This window comes from Phytophthora infestans, genomic scaffold, assembly GCF_000142945.1.
Source record: "Phytophthora infestans T30-4 supercont1.149 genomic scaffold, whole genome shotgun sequence".
Taxonomy (NCBI): Eukaryota; Oomycota; class Peronosporomycetes; order Peronosporales; family Peronosporaceae; genus Phytophthora; species Phytophthora infestans.
In genome coordinates, this window is record NW_003303610.1 from 66,236 (window position 1) to 73,635 (window position 7,400).

Genomic DNA, 7,400 nt, shown 5'->3' on the forward strand with positions numbered 1-7,400 from the left:
AGATCCAGGCTTGGGTCCAGATCCAGATTTTGACGTAGCAGCAGTGGATTCCGCCTTGGATCCCACTCCCGCTTTGGAAGTAGCTACAGATCCAGTCTTAGACGCTGATGTCGACTTGGATGTAGCGGTGGATCCGGACTTGGATCCGGCACCAGACTTCGAGGGGGAGGAGGAAGTCTTGGACGTGGATGTGGATCCCGCCTGCGAGGCCGCCTTAGATGCTGAAATCGTTTTGGGCTTGGCTTTTGGGGAGGCGCGGGCATGCTTATGGGGACGGGGGGATCCGGTGCTAGGAGCGGGAGATGCACTACGCGGTCGTTTCGCGGCCGACGGATCCGCCCCACTTACAGACGGTAGAGGAGCCAAAACGCTGGCGGTATGAGAGGGCCAGACAGGGGGGGAAGGGGATCCAAGATAGCAGCTATCACCAGCGCCAGTCGTCGGCGTGCCAAATCCCGCTCCGATAAGCCACGATCGCGCTCCAGAACCAGCTGTTGCAGCTGAGCTTGAGCTGCAGCGAGTTGATCCTGACGTTTCGCTGCGGTTGCATCAGCACCCTTCAATTTGTCACCTGGATTGACATAACAAGTGCATATGGAGTTACTAGCGGGGACCAAAAGAGGATCCACGTACTCGTGCGGCGGAGCTTAAATTCCAGCTCCGTTTGCGTTTCTTGGCGTCCGCCCACTCGGTAGCCGCCTTGTCCCGCTGAAGTTCGCTGTCCGCCAACTTCGCTTGGATCTCGTTGCGCAGTTGAGTTATACGTACTAATTCTTCGAAAGCGTAGTCTCGTTCAGCAGACGCTTTCTCGAGCGACTCCTTGGTATCTTTCAGCTCCTCAGCCAGTCGAGCCAGAGCTACATCCGGCGACGAGGGAGGTGGATTTGGCGCGGGGGACCCTCCACGCGCCGACCCTAATGCGGATCCGCCATGGGTGGACCCCACATATACGTTAGGTACCACCTCCTCTTGGGTCAGGCGCAACTCGCCACGGAGTCGATCCAAGCTCGTGTCCGCGGCTGCCCTAGCAGTCTGGAAATCATCTAGATCCCGCTCTAAGTCGTGGATCCGGGATTGGAGCTGGTGGATCTCAGATCCAGCGAGCGCCATCTCCCTAAGGAGATGGTCGTTGTCGTCTCGCATACCATCTCGTTGACGGGAGGCGCGATCCTGCCGTCCGGTCAGGTCGCGGATCTCGACCGCTTGATCAGCCAACAAGAGTCGTAGGTCCTGCGAACGAGAGGCCACACGGTGCTCCCACCCCTGGATTTCCATAGCCTGGTCATGGACCTGGGCTCGCAAGGTTTGGAGTTGGGTGGCGTGCAAAGACGCAGCTTGGTCGCTAGCATCTTGGGCCGTCTGGAGCTCCGCCGTCAAGGTTTGCACCCGATCGGAAAGAGCTTGGGCCAGAGTACGCAGATCGGTGGGCGACATTGAAGAGGGGCTGACCGGAGGAGTGGTGGATGGAGCCTTGCCCGGCGATTGGCTGGTACGCTTGGTGGGAGACATGTGTCACGAAGAGGAGAAGGCGGTTGTGGATGCTGGTAGTGCACGTCGTGAACGCTGTTGTGCAGCGCCGACCACGTACAGGAGGCGATTGTGGTGAAGTGCTTTCTCAGAAATAAGAGAATGGACCCAGCAAGGGGTCACTATCCCGAATCAGTGACAATTTCAAGTGAATAGAGACGATTTGGGTTGGTGGCACGGATGGAAGTTGCCTGTGGTGGATTAGCCATGACGAGCGGCACCCCGTATGGAATGACGATGGATCTAGTATGAGCGATGTACAGGAAGACAAGATCCACCAAGACTTATCTCGGATCCACCCTTACCTGGACTCACTTAGATGCATATGGGATATACTATGTAACGGTGGATCGAGTGTGGATCCTATGAAGGAATGGTGGTAGGTGTCATCTGAAGGTGGATCTAGCAGCCACGGCTAGTGAGAAATCAAGATCCACCGCGAGGTGGCCCGGATCCCATACTTCCGAGTTCGGATCCAAGGAGGGAGGATTCCGCATAGAGGGACCTGGATCCAGGGTACAGGGATGATGGATGCAGTGGTTCTCGAACTTTCGTGGGACAATGGAGATCACAGACGGTTGCAAGATGATGTTGGATGATTGGAGAGCTCGGAACCATGACGAGTGTACACTTCCGTGAAGTGGATCCAAAGCGACCTGGATCCAGATGAAGTGTACCCATAATAGGGTGACCATGATGATTACGCCATGGATCCGGTGAATCTGAAGATGATACAGCTGGGATGATGGGTCAAGGGAAGAAGGGACATGCAGCCGAGCCTGGTAAGGGATTTTAGCAGATGAAAGACATAGAAGGTAGAGATCCAGGCAGGTATAGGCTTAAGTATCAATACAGACTCCAATTTGCACAGTGACACGCAAGTGCCTTCCTGCCCTCAAGAACCGGAACTACATTGGCCGTACGAGCTCCGAGAAGGTTGGGAATTGCGAATTTAGTGTTGGTAGTGATAACTGGATAATACTTTGGCCAGATCAAACAACCTAGTGAGCTTTTCCTTTACTTGTGCAGATCCAACAGGTTAACCGAATTTACTACTTGGTCGGTTACGCCCTAGAGGCTCTCAACTCTCAAGATCCCGTCGCAGGAGGCGGCAAGTACGACGCAAAGGAACTACAAAGGCAAGGGAACACACCCGCAAGGCAACCATACGGCCAGATCCACGATCTAGGCCCCGGATCCATAAGCTCGAATATTCGCTTAGGATACGGAACCATCCACGGACGCAGAGTGAAGATTTTCCACTGCTGCTCCACCCCATCCCCACGTCTCGCCAAGACACTCAAGCTTCACCACTTGAATTCTTCGGAAGTTACCGAGAGAGCAAGATCCCACCCTACCGACGGGTACACAAGGTGAGGAAAGTTCAGCAGAACACGGATCATCGGGGGACCCCTCCGTTAGTCGGTGTCTGGGCGCAGTTGGTAAGTTGGATCTGGCAATCTCGCAGATTTTGCTGATCCCGCTACACCACACGCGCTTGGGCTCTGAGATCCTTAAGAACCCCAAGGATCCGGTATATCCTTTGGTGACGGAGTATGCGGACGTGGTGAACAAACACCCACTGACCTAACACCCACCAGATCGAGGCGTACGGCATGAGATCGATCTCGTGCCGGGCACAAAGTACTGTGTCACGAGACAATGGCCACTTCCGCGCGAACAGTCCGAGGTCATTATTGCTTTTTTTCACTGCGAAAGCGAAGGCAGGCAAGGTGCGGGAATCGAAGCCCCCACACTCGACACCAACTTTCTGCGCTCGGAAGCCGAACGGTAAGTGGCGTCTAGTTCATGCTTATAACAAGCTGAACAACGCGACGGTGGCCCACATACCAATAGACGGATACTACTAGATCCTGATGCGAAAGAGCGACATTCCGCTCACCGCGGTGAGCCCTCCAAGCGGCATGCTTTGGGAGTGGCTCGTCAGGCCGCGGGGCCTGTCTAATACCCCGGCGACACTCAATCGCCTGGTGACGCAACTGTTCCGGCCACTACGTGCCTTCGTACAGACGTACTTCATCGACATATTCATCCATAGCCGTGCCGAGGGAGGCAAGACGGCCATGGAGGTGCATCTGGTGCACCTCGGTCGAGTGTTGGACGTGCTGCGAGCGAACAAGCTCTACGCCAACATCGACAAGTGCGTTTTCGAGTCACCAGAGATTAAGATTCTCGGTTGCTTCGTAAGCAACGTGGGCGTTCGGGCTGACCCAGACAAGGTCAAGTCCATAGCAGCATGGCCAACTCCCCGATCCCAGAAGGATCTTCGAACGTGGTTAGGCTTGGCCAACTACCTTCTCAAGTACAGCGCAGGGTACGCGGGCTTCGCTAAGGGCCTCCTTTACCGACTGGCGCTGGGAGCAACAGCACCAGGATGCCTTTGACAGTATCAAGGTCAGTCTCCAAGCGGCTCCTGTCCTGGCCCTGCCGGACGAGACGAAACCGTTTAGCGTCGTCTGCGATGCCTCTGTAGTGTAGTAAAACACACAAATACCGTCAGATGTGGATTCCTTACACAAACCACAACAAATCGCCGAGTTAGGTCGGCGGTTGTATGGGCTGCGCAGAGGGTGGTCCCCTCGCGGTTCGGCCCTTCCGGGACAGACGAGTGGTTCGCTTCCACTCGGTTCCGACTAACCAAGTCAGATCACTTCCGAGGCTCCGCCGAGTTTGGTTCGGCGGAGCTCGTTCACAACCCTGTGCCCTCCACCAAAGGATGGACGACGGCGCGCGAGCGCTTTTACAGGTCACCAAGCGCAGAGGCTGCTCAGCTAGAAGTGTTACGGCACCCGGGCCATCCGACGTACCGGCCCGCTGAGTATGCGGGACTTTCTTTCGCGCGTAGCGAGACTTTGTCCTACCCAGACCGACCTAATCTCTTGGCGCTACCAGTCAATACCCTACAAGCTATGCCTCTCGAGTATCGACGGCAGGCATAATCCAGCCCTATGCAGGGACTTACCGGAAAAGTGTACACGTGTCTTGGACTAGGCAAATTCTGCTCTGTTATCTTCTGGGAGACTTTTCGGCTCCCCCTATTTAATATTATGCTTCTTATACAAACATCTAGTGAAATGTAGTCGTTTCGGATCTCTACCGACCCTTTAGCTGGGTTCAGGCGACCGTTGAGCTCAGCGGCTATCCGGTTATTATCATCCGGACAGATCGCCGAGTACTTACCGTGATCCTTTGTTTCTAAGCTATGGGTTACCAGACCGGGCCGATTCTTGATCTAAAGTAGGTTGGCGTATGGTCGAATCCGGAAATCCCTACACCACAACTGCCCCGGTTATGATACAAGCCGAGCTGGTGAGTGTCTTAATCCTTCATTTGGTTCTGCCACCGTTGGTCCGTACTCGGCTGATGACGTCTCGCGGCTCCCCACCACCTTCTTCGGTACGTTTGTTGCTTCCGCTGTCACTCACTTGGCAGCTCCTTACTCCTCGCATGTTACTCCAGCACAACTCGCGGCGCCACCATTCTCCTCCAACTCCTCGTCGAGGTGAAGGCGCGCCAGCTGAGTCGATTCCTCGACCCGTCGGCACTCGTGGGGTCAGCGACCGGCCTGAAGCTGGGTTGGTCGACCTGACAACTTCTCATGAGTCTGACGCGGAGTCGGCGGAGGCTTCTCGCGCGCGCCCTCCTGGTCCACCGAGCTTGCCCGGCGACACCACTTTGGGCGCCACCAGTCAATCAAGCCCGGCTGCTCGAGTGAGTCTTGCCTCCCTCATGGCCAGGATTAACGAGCAGGGGTACGAGCGTCGAGAAGAATTGACCTTCTGGCGAGGCTCGTGGCCTACGGATTCACCCGTTCCTTGAAGCCTTCCGATCCCGTGCAGCGGCGAGCGATCTTGCAGGCTTCTTCCGCGAGCTGTTGAACATCTTGAAAGGCAACTATGCCGCTCTTGATTATCCCCAGATCGTTGGTGATCTCAGGACCGACAATCAAGCTGTTCAAGAGGAGAACCGCGCATTGACTAATCGATTGGACTCTCTTGCCCTCAGCAATGTTGAATTGTCCACTCAGCTCTCATCGGCGCGACAACAGGTGTCCCGATTAGAAGCTGCTGCCACGCAGTCTGCTAATCTCCTTGCTTCACTGCGAAAGGCTGTAGCCCTGAGTAAAGCGAAACTTGCTCGGGCTATCGCAGCTGAGCAGGGCAAGGTTGACGCTGCGTTGAGTCAGGCTCAGCTCCATCATCAGCAAGTCTTGGATCGAGACGCCGAGATCGCAGTCCTTCTCCGATCTATTTCCGAGAGGGATGCGGCGTTGGTTACTCTTCAAGGCATTGCTTCCAAGCATTTCGAGCAGCTGCAGGAATCGGTGCGGCTGTACAGCTCAACCGGCACCCAACCCTTGCGGCACGCTCAGTCGGTGATCGCTGAGCAGCGGGCGGTAATCTTGCGGTAGAAGCGGCTCATCCGTCGGAATGGTATTATTCCGATGCACGACCCTCACATGGCTGCTGCTGCTGGCGCTGGTTTGGAGGTTCCTGGACTTGATCCTTCCGACCTTTTTCTTAACGTCCGGCTGTGTCGTGTCTTGGAGTCTCGCTTCCCTGAAGTTCTCCACATTCCAGCTGATGAAACTCGGCGGTTGGAGTTGATCGTCCATCCTCGCCAAGACGCCCCAGTGACTAGTTCCGCTGTTGGTCCTAGTGTGGCTCCTCCAGCTAGTCAGGCTTCTTCTGCGACTTCATCGGCAGCCTCGGCTGCGGCTCCGGTCAGCTCAGCGGCGGCTTCGAGCCAACCCGAGCCGACCCTCGCCCAGCTTCACCGTACTCCTTTGGCGAACCTGACATCGACTCAGCGGCTTCGGCGTTATGCCAATCCCAAGTCTCCAACTGCTGCAGGTCCTCGTCATCGTTCACCGGCGCCGCATCCGCCTCAGCCGTACGCTTGTCCACTTCCCGGGGAGGATGGACACGAGGCTATCAGTGCCCTTTTGCGCTCAAGTTCTCCTCAAGCTACCGTGTCCGATGAGGGAAAGCCTCGCCCTGGAAAATCCCGTCGTCGGACTCGGCGGAAGAAGGTTCGTCACCTTCAGTTGAGTTCTGCTACACAGCCCGCTGTCTCTGCTCGCTCTGAAGACGACGATGACGCTTCGAGCGAAGTTGAATTCGAGTTTGAGTTGCCCGAACCGGCCGCCGACACCATTCCTGTGATTAATCCGACGACTTCGGTGGGTTCTTCGTCTTCTGGTTCTCTGTCGACGTCGTCCGTCGCGGCTACTCACCCACCGCCGGTATCTTCTTCCGATGTCGTGGCTTCGCTGCCTGTCCCGGCTACCCAGTGTTTGTGCCCCAGGCTCGACTTCGCCCATCTCCACTAAGTTGCCCCAGTCAAGTGTACCGCTCAGCGTCGTATCAACGGTGGTTGGGCACTCCCAGTCGTCATCTGGTCGATCCTCTCACGTCTCTCCCTTTCGGCACTCCCTCTCGTGAGCGTATCCACTACGCCGACTGACCTAGTGACTCCGGCCGTGAGTGTCCTCAGCCCGTCTCTCCCTGCGAGCTTGGCGGTGTTGACATCCCCGTCTGGGCGCCCCATCCGGAGATCTGCTGCGACTGCTCGCACGGTGACTGCTCAGCTGCTTGAGGACCTTGACGCGTCTGACGACAAGATTTTAGAGCCTGGCGACGGTTCTGCACCGTCCGCCGGCCCGACGAAGCCTGCCGCTGGGTCGCTCTTGGATCTCATTTCTTTATCCGAGAACTCGGCGGGTAGTCCTTCAGGTTCTGACTCGGCGGCCGAAGATGCTCGTCGTTCTGCCAAGGCGAGAAGCCTTCATGCGGCAATCTTCGGGTCTGACGATGAGATGAGTGATGAGTCCTTGCCGCCGAGAAATCGCC